The 17,001-nt window shown below is 39.6% G+C and overlaps 1 long non-coding RNA gene across 1 annotated transcript; it reads right to left on the bottom strand.

The window, feature by feature from the left end:
• Positions 1–2,747: 2,747 nt before the first annotated feature.
• LOC131923329 (uncharacterized) lies at positions 2,748–14,340 on the bottom strand. Its single transcript, XR_009382574.1, has 2 exons — positions 14,120–14,340; positions 2,748–3,022 (listed from the first exon to the last, which is right to left on the bottom strand). It is a non-coding gene; the product is annotated as an uncharacterized LOC131923329 (long non-coding RNA).
• Between the last annotated feature and the right edge of the window lie 2,661 nt (positions 14,341–17,001).

The following is a 17,001-nucleotide window of genomic DNA, read 5'->3' as shown; positions in this document are numbered from 1 at the left end:
TACTCATGATTCTCCTTCTTATTGCCCCAGGAATGATACATATCCCCTTTTAAATTAGTAACTACCCACAAAATAATTCTTTCTGATTGCAAATCCAGTTCCTTTGATATAACAAGCTCCTTCATTTGCTTTTGTGTTAATTGAAGAGAATTGTTTATTGCAAAGACTTTGTTGATAAGATGAGATGTCCTGACCTTGATGGTCTATAAGTCTTCATATGCTAGTCATATCTTTAAGGGAACTTCAGAAACGACACCTGTCCCAGAACTGTCAAAGCCACTCCCTTATGTCCATAATACAGAGGTAGCCCAGCTCATGTTGGCTTTCTGAGTTGCAACTTTGAGAAAGCCTAGATCTAGGAAGATAATCCTTTCAACCAAAGAAACATAATTTGTATAATGCATGGCTTTTATACTACTGCATCTGTGGTATAGTCTCAAAGCTGCTGAAATGAAATGAGTGTGAGAATATAATGCTAGCAATTTGGTACCATCCCCAAAGGAGTGATGCATTGTGGGAACAAAAGGTAGCTGCCATACACTCACCTTAAATAGCACAGGCATTTTAAATGGCACAGAACTCGTCTATGGCAGGGAGTGATACAGCATGGCCTGATCATCCAAGTCTCCTCTTCATTGCTATTTAAAAACTATGACTCCATGAACCATTTAAAATTCAACACCAAATATATCAAGGGATCACCTTCAAAACACAGTGATTCAGGATAGAAACACATATGTCAACATAAGCAGGAAGGATGAAGTATTTCACAATCTATGCCATTGAATGTGAGTTGAAATGTGAGGATTTTCCTAAACTAGTGTACCCTTTGTGTTCATCAGAGAAACTTCATTTTGCAGCAGGCAACAGCTAATGCGGAGACTTCTCATTAGTCTGAGGGCTAACAGTGACCTTTGAGGGCCAGTCCCTATACTGCAGGGCATCTATATCACTGTCCTTGGCACCCTGAGGCTCAGAAAACATTGAAGACGAGGGAGACCAAAGAATGCAGGGGCAAGAGACAAAGAGAAATGCTTCAAGATGCTCTTTTGTACCCGACATGGCCACTGCACTCATGGACTCACAGGAGCTGTGGTTACCTGCCCATCTGAATAGGATGGTGCCTGTCAACATTTTATCACTGTGAGAGGGACTTGTGAGGCTCCACTTCTCCCTAGGAGCTGCTGGCTGGATTCTAAGAAGGGAATGTCATGTTCTTCAGTGGTATAACCACTGATAAGTTGCCCTTGCCAGTAAATGATAAGCCTACCCTTGCTCCTGTAGACAAACCCAATTAAACTCAGTGTTTTCAGACATAAAAATAAGGGGGAGACTTGCTAGGGAGAAGGAAGAAGTGTTTCAATCAGAGAGGAGAGGGTAGAGTGGGGAGCAAAATTCATTTTGTAATGAAATTGTTAAAGACTACAAATAAATAAATGTTTTAATGCAAGGTTATATGATTTTCTAATTATTTACAGTGGAATGATTAACAATTTATAAATCCACAGAAATACAGATCCATTCAAATGAATTTTAAAATAGATCATGAAGTGTTACTTGCTAATATGTTTAGTAGAAGGTAATACTTCTATGAGATAATGTGGGAGTAAGTAGCTATAGTAAACGTCTCACAGACTTCCTAAGTTTGTTAATATCAATGAGGATTTACAATAGAACCAATAGGCTGGGAGATCAAAAGAGACCTTTTATTCATTTCTAGCTTCATCACTGGACTCCAATATAAAATGATGAAAACTGTGGGAAAGAGTTTCTAGCAAAAACTTTTACATAAACTTTAATTCTAATGGCTTAAGCATAGGAAATAAACAAAGACTTTTTTTTGTACTAGCAAAAGTTAAATCCATCACACAGTGTGCTATGCGGCTTGGAGATGCCACTGTGTACTGCGGCAAGAATCCACCACGCTGCTTAGCTTATGGCAGCTGGCAACCAGCTCCATCTCACAGGCAGCTGTTGGGAGACCAGTCTCTACGCTGATACTGGCATGAGACTGTGAGACTAGGAAGCCTAGTGTGGCTCTGTTTCTGTGCATTCAGAATCATTAAGCTTTTTTAGGTCTATGTGGATCAAAGCCTCAAGTTGGGCATCAAAGGTAGTCAGAAGGTTTCTTTGGTCCTGCCCGGGCCCTGCAGTTGGGACAAATCTCTCCCATCTGCATTCCATAGCCACTTGGTCCCAAATAAACACACAGAGACTTATAATAATTACCAACTGGATGACCAATGGCTCGCTTCTTGCTAGCTAGCTCTTATATCTTAAATTAACCCATTTCTATTAATCTATGTTTTGCTATGTGTTCTGTGGCTTTACTGGTCTGCTGGCATGTTGTTCCTTGGGCAGCAGGCTGGCATTTCTCCCCTCGGCTTTTCTTTTTCCTGTCTCTCTCTCCAATTTCCTGCCTAGCTACAATCTGACTTGCCATAGGCCAAATAGCTCTATTTATCAACCAATCAGAACAACACATACTCACAGCATACAGAAAGACATCCCATAGCAGGAAAGCAAAAAGAGACAGACAAGAAAAGGAAAGGAAAGAGGGAGGAAGGGGACGAACCCAAGCATGGTAACACTGACCTGTCATTCCAGCACTTGGGAAGTGGAGGTAATCCTCAGCTACATAGCAAGTTTGAAGCCAGAATCAACTCCATAAGTGTCTTTCAGAGAGGAGGAGGCAGAGTAGGGGGATAAAGGCATGAGAATCCCTATGACATTCATGACACAAAAACTTTGTTCCAAACATGGGGACTTTATTCTGCACCAATGTCTCATTCCTTTTAGGAGTTGCAAAAGTCCAGGTGATTTAATTACCTCTTGGACATCCTCAAGCAAAGCCAAGGTTTCTTAATCAGTGGCCAAAACAGATTGTTCCTTCATTTGTTAAGAAGAAGCAGGGTCTAGAAACATGATCGTGTTGAACAGCACTTCTTAACTTCAGAAGGTAAAGCAAACACAGAGCTGAAGAGTCTAGATCATTCAGAGGGTGATGGACCTTGCAATATTCCTGAAAAGAAAATTACTTTTGTATATATATTTAAAATTTCTTTGGAATCTGACGTGTTCCCATTCTAGAACATACTCTGTTTTCTTGAGAACAGGCTCCTGCTACAAATTTCCCCAAAATTCCGGTGTCGGAACTATACCCTCTGATGTGGCATGATAAACAGGAGGTTTTCAGGAAATGATCAGGTCTCGATGGAGTGGTGAGGGCTGAGCTCTCATTACATAACACATTTATAAGAAAGTACAGAGACTTCCCCTCTCCCTGTCCCTCTTAGCCACATGAAAAATGGCAAGGTCCCCTGAAGTCTAAGAAGAGGGGCTTCCCAAGCCCTGATCTCAGATTTCACAGATTCCAGACCTGAAAGAAAACTATTTAGGCCCCTAGCACACATATACACCTGTGGCTGGGGGGAGCTGGTTGAGATGTCACTATATTCATACTTGACAACTTACAGAGTCTCCACTTTTCAAACCCTTCTATTTCAGTCCAGTTGCATCTCATTTGTATTAGTTACATAACTGAACTAATTTGGTCTGTGGAAGTAAAATAAAATCTTAGCACATTGCACCACTGACATTTAGTTGGGCTAGGCCTTGTAGGAGGCTGTCCTGTGCACTGATCTGTGTTCAGCAGCACATTAGCATCAACCCACAAGATGCCAGGAGAGTCCTCTCCTCCACTATGACACTCAAAAATGTCTCCAGATGTTTCTAGGCACCACACCATCTACACTGAGCCACAATGGTTTACGTCATTCATAGAAATAATATCTAAACATTGTGACGTGTTTTCTACCAAGCTCAATGTTAAGGCAATGTTCAAGGAGAGGTATGACAAAGTGCTCATCCTCATCTGAACTAAGAATTTCTCAAATGACACTACATTTTACCATCCAATGTATGAAAGCCCTAAAGATTAACAGTTTTAATATTCCTCAGAATTGTCCCCCTATCCTCTTTTCATGCTGAGAATCTCTAAAGGGAAATTAAAAAAACATCTTTGAATTAGAATCAATCACAGAATTTTGTCAGATTCTTATGTCAATATCAGCACGACCACCTCCTCAAATTTCTAACCAGAATAGCCCAGTCAAGTTACACTTGAAGGGGAGAGGGGGTTCCCTCTGGTGCCTCACGCTTAAGCTGACTTCACAGAGGGCACCAAAGAAGGAAAGAAGAAATAGATTAGAGGGACTGGCCTGAAAACTGAGTGACAGGTGGAGATGAGGATGTGATAACAGAACTTTGCCTTTGTCCTCAAACTAAAAACTATGTTCTCTCTGCTAGAGACTGTGTTCAAATGGGTGCTTCTCTTCCACAGAGCCCTGATGGAAGAGATTTGGTTCAGTTTCTGGCCTATATAGGAAATAAAATGAGCACTTCTCACATTGTTTAAAAGAATAGAAGAATTCCAAGTACCGCACAACATATCAGCCAAACAACTACTAGAATGCAATTTGTTCCCAAACTCAGGGCGTCAGCTGAATGGGAAGCCATAGAAGGATGGCGCTCCTTTCCCCCACGGTCATCACACTTCATTTGCAGGTTCTGTTGCTCAGGGAAACCACAACAGTATCTGCAAAGTCAACATCATATAGACTTTGACTTTGTGATCCTCTGGGGAAAACAAGGACTCTTCACACCTTTTAGCGTCTACATTGCATAAAACAGCATAATGTTGTATATTTTTAAAAATCTTTTTATTTTTAAGCAGAAAATGATACTCCAGAGCTGTTCACAATCTCCATCAGGAACAGCCTGGAAGGGGAGCTCCTGAGATGATCTGCTCTGGACAGACAGGAAGTGCCTCATCTTTCAAAAGAGAGTATTTATACTTTTTGGATAGAGTCAGTCCAAATAGAAACCAGCACACAGTAGGAATCTAATCAGTTATATATTGGCTATTCTCTGTCATATTACCCATGAGAATGGTGAGCACCTCTTTTCTTGGACATTACAAAAGTGACAGACAGACAGACAGACAGACAGACAGAGAGGGGAGTGAGAAGAGAAGCAGACCACAGGGAGAAACTGCTCAACCTCTGAGAAACAAAGCAGGAGACCATGGACCCTCCAGCGCTGTGCCAAATTTCTCTCTAGAAAGAAAATTTTAAAAGAGATCATTATTTTTCCGATAAATTGAAGATTTTTCCCACTGTGGTAAAGTCCAGTTATATTAAAGATGATTTGTGTGAGAGTGTGTTTGTAGGTGTTTGTGTGTATCTGGTTTCTTTGTGTGTGTGTATGTGTGTGTGTTTGTGTGTGTGTGTGTGTGTGTGTATGCATGTATGTATGTACATGTGTTTATGCGTGCCTATGAAGGCCAGAGGTCTATGTCAGAGATCTCTCAGATGGCCTCAATCACTCTCCGTCTTGTTTATTAAAACAGGTCACTCACTCAAGCGAAAGCTTACAGATTCAGTCAACAATCCCAGCTCTCTGGGTTCTGCTTACCCAGCACTGGATTATAGGGGCTTGCTTACTAAGCTAGTATTTTATTTGGGGGGGAGGGGTTGTTGTTGTTGTTACTTGTTTTTTACAGGTTGCTACACACGAAACTCAAGCCTTCATGAGTATACAGAAAGCTTTTTATAGAACGCCATCTCTTCTACCTCGAGGATAATTTCTATTTTAATATCAGCCGGTTCATCATAAACTGCACCCTTCCCACCGTGGGGAAAAATATAACTTGAACTCACAGACTGCACAGCCAATTCCCCATGCAGGTAAGGCTCTAATCCTCCCATTTCCTCTTTTCCTTGTCTTTCTTTCAAGTTTACACAGGTTGAAAATAATGAGCATCTAAAACATAACTAATAATAAACTCTAGTCATAATGTGGAAGACTTGCTCAGTGGAGCATTCGGTCATTATTAATTAGCACACTCTTGATTATCTACCTATAATAGATGCTATCCAAAGGCTGATCTCCTACACACAGTTGAAATGTTAACCAAGAACACTGATAACATGAAGGATTTACCTACTTGTAAATCTTCACCTTGATTCCTGAGCTCATAAAACTGGCAATATAAATTTATTTTCATCTTCATGTCTATAAAAACAATTATAACCAACTCTCTGGGGTTTATATTTCCTGAAAGACTAATATTTGCTTTAATTATGAACTGCATTATTATTCAACTTACAAAAAGTATTTTGAACAGTCTTTTTAAAACATAGACAATGTATTTTTTCAAGGACAACTTAATATGCAAGGCATTAAAATGGCTTGAATTGACATGTTTAATAAGCCATAAACCAGATAATCAGCGGCTATAAAGGATTAATTTTTCTCTTGCATTATCAAAGAGCAGCTGTAAAAGTACAAAATCCACTGGAAAACTTGTGTTTACAGTTCTTACAATTGATTTATAAAGTGATGTGTTAGCAACGGCCTCCATATCATGTTTTGTTTTCCCTTTTCCTCTGATAGAATTGAAAAAAAAAAAAAACTTCAAATATTTGCTAGTCAACATTAAGCACTTAAATGTTCTTCCAAATCTAACAATGGCATTGGATGGAAGTGAACACAAAACGCCACGTTTGTGTCGTAGTCAAGGCAGTGGTGAGAGGGAATTTGCAGCGCTAATGGTTACAGGATAACCCTCAAATCGTAGTTCCTAACTGAAGAAACAAGAACGGCGGAACATGAGTGGCATCAGGAATATACAGGTAAGAACAGAAATCCATGGAGCTGAGAAACAGGGAGACATAAACCACTGGAACCGAACCTGAGTCTTCCAGAAGTGTGTTTCATCGAGAATCCTCTCAAAAGCCCCATGGCAAAGACAATGAGGCGCAAATCAAGGTCAGAAGAAAGGGGACTGTGGCAGAGGGTGGAGCAGGACAGTAGAGCAAACAATCTTCCTGTCAAGGAACGTAGGAGAAATGGCCTGGAGGCTACAAAACCATCAAACTATTGTATTTCAGTCAAGACAAATGAATAGTCTGATCAGCCCTATACTTACTAAATGGATAATTAGGGAGCTCAAAACCAGAGAGATTTAAGAGACAGGTGGTCTCAGGAGATTGTTGCCAAAGAATCAAGGAATGAACACCATTTTAAAGAACCTTCTCCAGAGGACAGGACAGGAAGAATGACCTTTAGCTTGATTTATGACACTAATGTCACATTGATCCCAAAAGTGATAATGCATAAAAAGACAGATTAGTATCTGTAATAAATTTTACAATGCAATAATCCCAAATAAAGTACTAGTAAGCTAAACCCAGCAATGAATAAAAGTAATTGTATGTTATAAGTAGAGCTTGTTCTAGGTGCAGGGATGGTTCAATATTTAAACAGTCAAACACTCCTTTATTAGTAATTAATAAGCTTAAGAAAAAAACATATGATTGGGACTGGAGAGATGGCTGAGAGGTTAAGAGTGCTGACTGCTCTTCCAGAGGACCTGGGTTCAATTCCCAGCACCCACATGGCAGCTCACAACTGTCTGTAATGCCAGTTTCAGGGGACCCAACACCCATGGCAAAAAGCACATTAAAATAAATAAATAAAAGAGAAACATCCCTCTGTGTGAAGGTACAATATTTTTTAAAAAATATGATTACATTAACTGTGATTAAAATATCTGATAAAATTTTATATCCATTCATAACAGAAATTGCCATATTTAGGAATGGAGCGCTCCATTCCCTAGAGAGAGTTTTCAAGAGAACATCAGTCTAACATCTCACTTAATATGGAATACTGAAGATCCCCTCCTCTGATATCAAGAAAAAATATAGAAAAAAAATGGTAAAGGAAGATGAAATAAGATGTTTGTATTGAATAAGAAAGAGAAATAAAATTGTATTTGTACATGTCACAATTATCTAAACAAAGCTAGATAAAAGATTCTTAACTCAATTCCATTTCTATGTCTTCAACAAACAAATGCAAAAGGAACTTTAAAGAGAAATACATTAATTTATAACTTCTTTTTACCTTCCTCTCAATATAGAATTGTTTTCAAATAAAAGGTTTTTAATTTAATAAGTAGAACAAGCCCATTGGATCTGTAAGATACATACAATGTCAAGAAAAAGTCTCTAGATGGCCTAGAATATTATTTTAAAGAACAACATTTTTTAAGGTCAGTTGACAAATTTTTCATTAATAATGAAACAAGCAAATTAATTCATCACATGCTTGTCTGATTTTATAATCATCAACTTGTCATTAACAATTCCCCCTTTTATATGTTGTAACATTTTAGATTATTATAGTTGACTTGCCTATTTTATGAGTCTTCATTTCTTGAGTATTCTATAATCTTGACTATAGGAACACTTAACATTAAACTGCTTTAGAAAAGTAATGAAATCCAATTAGAGGTATCAAAAAAATTCACTTCATTTTAGAAACCTTTTGCTATGAAGTTCATTGGTGATAGTTTCAATACAGCCTATTCTGAAATTATGAAAGAGTGGGTTTTAATAAACTTTAAAGGGTTAATTTTTATTAATTCCTTGGGGATTTCATATGTTGTAATTTGATTGCACTCATCCCCTCCCCGATTTCCTCCCATATCCACTCCCTCCATTTCATGCCTACCCAACTTGGCCTCCTCATTTGTTATTCAAAACCATCAGATCCCGTTAATGTTGCCTGTATACTCTTCCGGTGTGTGACCAGCCGGTAGTCGTACCTTTAGAGAAAGCTGACTCTCCTTCACCTGGAGGCTATGGACTACCAATAGCTTCTCAGCTCTGGATGGACATCTGTACTCACCTTCCCTCTTCATGCTGAAGTTTCGTCTGGTTTACGCTTCTATAGGTCTTGTGAGGCTGTTGGAAGCTCCATAAGTTCCTATGTACATTTGCCCTATTGTACGTGGAAACTGGTGTTCCTTTGTAGTTATCCACTGCCTCTGGCTCTTACAATCTTTCTGTCTCCTCTTCCAAAAAGGAGTACATTTTAGAGATTTAGTCGTTTTTGTGATAGCATTTTTTTAACTTAAAAAAATGTTTACCTTTAAAAAGAATCATTTAAATAATGTATCTGTTGTTGATCTTGAAAACTCATTGGGAAATTTTAGGATACTACAAAGTGAAGTGTCTGGATCAGAAAATTTTTAACCTGACAAATTAACACAACCGTGCCAGTTAAAAGAAGAGAGATTTAATATCTCATAGTTCCTAAAGCCAGAAATCCTAGATCATTGTCACTGGACTGAAATGAAGGTGTCCCTCATCCAGCAGCTTTGAGGGAGAACCCAGTCCAGTTTTCAGTGTCTGGAACATCCCTTCTTATGTCCACATCACCCCGATCTGCCTCCATAATCTTATAGCCACCTCCATCTGTATCCAGAACCTCCTTTTTCCCCCATCTCAGATAAAAATATTGTGGTTGAATTTGGGGCCCACCTAGACCATACATAATACTCTCAGCATGGTAAGACCCTTAACCCAGTCCTGCCTACAAAGGTCCTTTCCCTCCATACAAGGAGTTCTCCTGTCCCAAGGATCCAGAACTGTAACTAGAATTTTTCTGCCTGGCCCACAGTCAGGACAAGTCTCTCTCACCTGCTAGTCCCACAGCCACTCAGACCCAACCAAGTAAACACAGAGACTTATATTGGTTACAAACTGTATGGCCGTGGCAGGCTTCTTGCTAACTGATCTTACAGCTTAAATTAACCCATTTCCATTCCTTTATGCCTTGCCACATGGCTCGTGGATTACCAGGATCCAGTGTTTTATTGATTAATCAGCAACACATTTGCCATACATCCCACAGCACTTCCCCCCCCCCTTTTTTTTTTCAAAAAGGAAGGTTTTAACCTTAACAAAGTAAAATTACATATAATTTGGGAATTTGGGTGTAGCTTCTCTTACTACTTCCTGCTGGAAGGGGGCGCTGTATCTTATGGGGAAACAAAGAAAATTTTAGAATTATGGAATAGTCCATGAGGCTGTATCATCTGAGCCAGATGCCTTCAAACCATTCTGGATGTTGGATCATCTGGGCCAATGGTGTCATCAGAGACATTTCAGGGGGTCTTGGCTGGTCAAACCTGATGTATCTTAATCTTGAACAAATCCATAGCCTCTGGCTTTCTGTGGGAACAAAAGCAGAGTCTCCTTTCCAAAGTAACATATCCTTACATCGAAATTTTGAAGTCAAGATATCTTTAAAATATGCATATTGGTTTAACTCAGCTTCCTTTACAATCAAATATCTCTCTGCAGTTAAAAATCCCAAAGACAGCACAATCCAGATTCTCTGTGTAATATTCATCTTTACGTGGCTTATTTTTTTTTGAAGTTCTCAGAAATTTAATTAAAAATCACTTTGCATTATAAAAGACACCACACTCCTAAATTTTCTTGAAATTTTTCTTGGATGAACTGTAGCTTGAGTTTTCCTACCTGGCCCACCTCAGGACAAATCTCTCTCACCCGCCAGACCCACAGCCGCTCTGACCCGACCAAGTAAACACAGAGACTTATATTGGTTACAAACTGTATGGCCATGGCAGGCTTCTTGCTAACTGTTCTTACAGCTTAAATTAATCCATTTCTATAAATCTATACCTTGCCACATGGCTCGTGGCTTACCGGGATCTTCACATGCGGCTTGTCATGGTGGCGGCTGGCAGTGTCTCTCCCTCAGCCTTCCACTTCCCAAAATTCTATGTGGCTTATTTTTTATATTACCTTTACTGTCTCTTTAAAGACTTTATTTTTAAAAACTATGTATTTCTTTATACAACTGTATATATTCCTTTTTCTCTCTCTTCCAAGCCTACGTACATTTTTACACACATTGTAAACTATTACATCTGAATCTGTCTTATTGTGAATCTATCACTTTAAACTGCAGCAGCTGTGGCTGCTGGCTCCGCCCACCTCAGCTTCCCAACATGGCCATGGTATTCCACCAGCTCTGGGAGCTATTGTGGGTCTATGCTTTTATCCAAGCAGTGTGTAGCCCAGAAACCTCTTTTTTTTTTTTTTTTTGTTTTGTGCTAGCAAAGTCTAAATCCACCATGCAGCTTAATCTGCCACTTGCAGAGGCCTCATTCCCGCCATACGGCAGGTCAAGCATGCAGGCCAGGAACCCACAAGTAGCTCAAACCGGCAGCTGCCGCTCATTTGAGAGAGACAATTAGGAACTGTTTTTAGCTCCGTTTTAGAATCTTTTTTTCTCAGGTTTTAGGTGGAAACTCTTGCCACCACGTTGGACGCCATTTGTAGCTCAAGTTTTCCTGCCTGGCCCACAGTCAAGACAAGTCTCTCTCACCTGCTAGTCCCACAGCCACTCAGACCCAACCAAGTAAACAGAGACTTATATTGGTTACAAACTGTATGGCCGTGGCAGGCTTCTTGCTAACTGATCTTACAGCTTAAATTAACCCATTTCCATTTATCTATGCCTTGCCACATGGCTCGTGGATTACCAGGATCTTCACATGCAGCTTGTCATGGTGGCGACTGGCAGTGTCTCTCTGACTCAGCCTTCCACTTCCCAGCTTTATTCTCCTCCTTGCCCCGCCTATACTTCCTGCCTAGCCAACGGCCAATCAGTGTTTTATTGATTAATCAGCAACACATTTGCCATACATCCCACAGCACAGAACTGCTATTGTGGAGTGGTTATTCTTATCTGCTAAGATCATTAAGCATGGCATGGTGTGAGTTCATCTCTATCCTATGTGACGTTCAGCACAGAGCTGCACATGGGTGAGTTCTTTCTCTGAGTGTATTTTAGGGAGATCGAGACTCCTTTTTCTTTCACTGCTGTTCTCATAGGCTATTTTCAGATGACCTTTCAATGAGAAATATAGATCTACTCAATAATGCTTAGAAATTAAATACATATCGCTGCTAAGTACAAGTAAATTCTAATCCTAAGGTTGATAAATCCATTTGCCTATCAAAATCCATTTGCAGATAAAGACAAAGATTACCAATAGCTTCAGGAAACGTTCAACTTCATTGCTAATTAAGGATATACAAATATAGTAGGGGAAGTCCTATGTTTCCTTTTAATATTGAATAATGAGCCAAATATCCATTTAGCCTAAACAAATGCACATATGTCATATTAGCTTTAAATCTTTTGTATAAAGACAAAGACATGCATCATCATCATCCTGAAAATATTTTCAGCTCCATCTTAGAGTTCCTCAGTCAAAAGCTTTGAGAATGGGAACTATTTGTATTTTACCACCAAGCCTAGTCGGTAATTCTAATTCATGTATTAAAGTGAATTAAATTATTAAAAAATTATTATTAAAAAACTATTCTAGATATTTTTTAAAAATCAAAATGTTTTAGGAGTGCTGTAAATCATTCATGTTGACCAGGATAGAAGTCATAGTCAATGTCTGCCCCACAGAGGGAAATGTTGATATAAATCATGAAGCAATACAGAATAAAATCTGCTTTCTCTCTCTCTGTCTCTGTCTCTGTGTGTCTCTCTGTCTCTCTCTCTTTCTGCGTGTGTGTGTGTGTGTGTGTGTGTGTGTGTGTGTGTGTGTGTGTGTGTGCCTGCACAAGTGTGCATGGAGTAGTGACTACAGGTCTCAGGCATGTAAAGCAACTTTCTCATCAGTTTGTTGCACTCTAAATTTTTCTTAAGCTCCAAGCACCATAATGCTTCAATGTGCTAGTAGTACCCAAGAGAGAGAGAACAAAGGTAGAGAGTACAATGTGAGGCTGGGATGAGGCTGGGGCAGGGACCAGTCTCCCTGTATATATCAGTCTGTATATATCAAGAATTCAAAAAGGTGTTGTCTTACACATTAGTCTTCAACAATGACAGATATTTCCTAGTCGTGACCTTTTGATGCTCATATATACATCATATTCTAAAGTCTTTTTACAGAAATACAGACAATATTAAAAGTATGTGGGATGATAGCCACTAAAATAGACACAAACTCTATGTCTAGAGAAATTGAAAGTTTGAAAGAATAAGCTTTAAATTTTTGACAGTTAAATTTCTTTATAAAGTTGCTAGTATTCTCTATGTATCAAATGGATCATTATAACCTCAACTTTCATTGACACAATTCAAAATGTTACTTATTCTATTATATACAAGCCCATTTATCTCAAAATATCAGATATTATTTTACTCACATCTGATGTACATGCTATGATCAAAATTTAATTCCACTTTTCCTGAAATGGGGAACATGTTTTTTGTCTGAGCTCTATAGCACTCACGTTCAATTTTAACTTATAATTCTCAATATGTTCTATTACCATTAGAGAATAATAGAGAGTATGCCTGCAGCTAGTTTAATACCTTTAAATTCCTGTGGATCACAATGAAAGACCACGTAGCCCAGCATGCCTCACATTTCAAAGGTTGTGGGCTGTTAACATTGCACTTTTATTAAAATTCCTATTAATTTTTTTGCTGTCAACCTAAATGTAAAATTACTTTATCATTTTTCTACAGAATAAAAGAATAAAGAAAATACTTGTTTATTTCCAAGTAATTATCTAGGCCCACATGGAGAAAGTAACTTAGAAAAAGTCAACTATGTCATAGCTTAAGGATAGCCAACTTGCAAATATTTTAATACTGAAATGGTACAGTTACGTCATCATGTGGCCTTCTCCACGGTGAATAGTATTGTGCTTCTGTGTGGGCCAGGAATTGTGTTTGTCAGATAGAGCTGTGAGCAAGACAGAATCCAGTCTGCAGGAAGCAGTCATTCTCATAGGAGTGACAGACAGTGTGAGTAGTGATAAAATGTGATTACAGAGAGAGAGGGGAGGGAGGGGGAAAGCTCCACCAACATCTAAAGAAAGGATTGAAATGGAGCATGAAAAGCAGAGGAACATTCCAATAAGAGAGCACAGACTGTAAAACAACCCCGAGTCAAGAAAGTGGAAGAGAGGTTAGAAAGAGAGAGGAAAAAGGAGAGGGCACAGCATGAGGCTGGACAGGACTGGGAACCAGCCTCCCAAGGTCTCTGTAACCCAGGAATATGGCGGCCGTCAAACTGAGCTTGCCTACAAGTAACAGGAAGTCGTTGAAGGTTTGAGAAGCCCTCCCTAACTTCTAAGGGAGAAACAGCCAAACCTAAGACACAAAGGTGGTGCAGGAGACTAAGAGGTGATGAGGACCTCACCGACTGCAGACGTTCAGAGGCAGAGACAGGCATTTCCAATCTGTTTGGAAATCTGCTTTGGAAGCAGAAGTTGGCCCTAAGTGAGACTGAGGACCAGTGAGCCTCGGATGCAAAGGTGACCCTTAGGTGACTCATCCAGAAGGAACGGAGCTGTTTACTGAGATGAAAGGCACTGCAGGAAGACTCATTTCATGGAACAAGGGCCCTGGTGCCTGGGATGCCTGCAAAAGATGTAAGTGAAGACATCAAAAAGCAGATGTAAGTTAATCTGACTTTTAAAAAGATCTAGGATAAAATATGTCTTCTAAATTTTAATCAGATTTTTAGAAATATATTTGACACATTTTCTTCAGACAAACATAGTTTCCTCTATTGTTTTTTCACTGCTGGAGATTGAACCCTGGAGGTGAGGTTAGCAGCTCTCCATGCTATGAAGATACCCACTCCTATAATCTCCTTCTGAGATACATAACTTTACTGAGTGCATATTGTTACTTCACATAGCTCTACGGAACATTACCAATCCCATTCTTATTTTTATAACACAGATGCCTTCTATTAACTGTTTTAATTATAAGCAACACTGTAATTAACACTTTTGTATAGCTCTGTACTTTTTGTGAAATTTAGTCAACAGGAAATACTGTGTGATGTATATGCTTAATGCATACAGAGAGAATTAAATTAATTCATCATATATAGACATGAAGTGGAAAACAAGGTAAGTTGGCAGGGACTATTTGCTTGTTGTTTGTTTTGTAACCAGCTAGAAAGATTTTGCTTGCAATCTTAAATATTTTAAAACTGCTAGTGGGAGTACCATCTCTATTTCAACACTGAAGAGAAAATCTCTCAGTTTATAGGATGACATAGTCATAGTTTGTAAGGAATGAGAACAGTAGAGTAGTGCATTAAATTCTCCATCTTTCTTACCTTTTAAAAGACCCTAAAATTCCCATGAGAACGCCAGAGTCTGAGGGTTGGGAGTGAACCAGAGCAGCAGCATACTTGCCTATAGGCATGAAACTATGATTTTGATATCAAACAGCAAAGGAGGGGGGGAATCACTATCAAACTTTCTAAACAGCTCTAATGAGGCATGAGCGCTTTTGACGTCTAGAAACTTGTCTTCATCTCCCATCTTGGTCTACCTAAGCCACACTCGAGTTGGTACGTGTTACCATTTGTAGTACTGGTTGGCATTTATTTTCCTGAAAAAAATCAAAAGAAATCATATTTTTCCAAGGCCAGATCTTTGAAAGTAACATCCAGTCCAGAACCCCAGGAAATAGAGAAGTATCGGATGAAAGTCACTCCTCTCCAGGGGTGATGCAGTGGCTCCTCAGTGCTTTCTTCCAAAATGTCTCAGCAACGACAAAGAGGTGAGTGGGCAGTTGGCTCCTTTGAGAATTCTGCTCACTGCTGAGCATGGAGGAGTGTGGGGCCCCGAGAGAGAGATATCACCCAGACATTGAAACCCTCTGCCTCCTCCAGTCCACCTGCAAACTGGAAATTGAAGAGATGTCTCAAAAACACGAACTCCTCCTTTGCCTGGTGGGATATCTTTATCCTTGAGCAATAGCTCCAAATGACAGCCTTCAGTCTCTGAAAATGTAAAAATTGCCTTTTGAGTCAACATGAGTGAGGGCTGAAGCCATTCATTATTTCCCTCTGGATTCTCATTCACTCCGAACTATAGGAAGTGTCAAAAATGCAGGACTGATGAAAAGTGTGTAAACATATTATCCAGATATTCAAGTTGTCACACGGAGCAATTTTGTTGTTGTTTCCTGGTTTCAATGTGAGCAAAGCTGAGCTGTGAAATGATCAGGTAGAGAGTTCTTCCTCTGACAGATAATATTTCTCATTTTAAATGATTTGTATTATTTTTCTTTTGAGTCCCCAGGCAAGTTCCAAACTCTATTCAGATTTGCTCTGTTTTTAGAACCTTGTCCCCTCTTTACTACTCAGCAGGAAGCATAATTGACGTGTGGTGCAGGACTCTGATCTTCGGTTTGTTGTGGGTTGCTTTTGTATCGCTTAGGATGGTCAAAGCTGTTTGGATAGGAAAGTGTTCTAAACTCTCAGCGGCAGAATACAAACTAACAGTGATAACAGCCAGATACCTTGGGGAATTCAGAAAACATTTCAAGTATTGTTAGCTGACGACAAATTGGAAGTACACTGAAGAGTGTCTGAAAAGTAGATCGGTGCCTGGCCGTGGTAGCGCACGCCTTTAACCCCAGCACTTGGGAGGCAGAGGCAGGCAGATCTCAGTGAGTTGGAGGCCAGCCTGGTCTACGAGGGGACTTCCAGGAGCGCCAGAGCTGTCCCACAGAGAAACTTTATCTCAAAAAGCGGAAAAAAAAAAAGACTTGCCCCAATCACTTTCATTTGCAACTCATTAGCAGAATCTGTTGCCAGAAAAAGAACTTAGGAAATACAAATCTAATGTATGATGACTATAATGAGGAGCCAACAGAAAGAGATAAGAAATGAGTAAAGAACATTTGAATCAGTTGATGTAAAACACCTCTCAACTCAAAGAGATTACGAGAGCATTCATTCTCAACCTAAACATACATGACCATGGTTTAGGAACACAGACCCAGATTGTTCCAACCCAAACTTGTGTGACCATGGATGGCCTAGGAACACAGACCCAGATTGCTCCAACCCAAACTTGTGTGACCACGGATGTCCTAGGAACACAGACCCAGATTGCTCCAAACAGCATGTTCCAATATGGCGAGCATTGCCTGAAGCCTTTGCACTTACAGAACAGAAGAGAGCTGTAAGTCAAGTTGCTTTTCAGATACACTGGAGGGACATCAGATAGATGGGTTATAGCAAAGTGGGGGACTCACTCCTACAGGTCTCGG

The sequence above is a fragment of the Peromyscus eremicus genome, chromosome 13 (genome assembly GCF_949786415.1).
Source record: "Peromyscus eremicus chromosome 13, PerEre_H2_v1, whole genome shotgun sequence".
Lineage (NCBI taxonomy): Eukaryota > Metazoa > Chordata > Mammalia > Rodentia > Cricetidae > Peromyscus > Peromyscus eremicus.
This window is presented reverse-complemented; position numbering and strand designations above follow the sequence as displayed.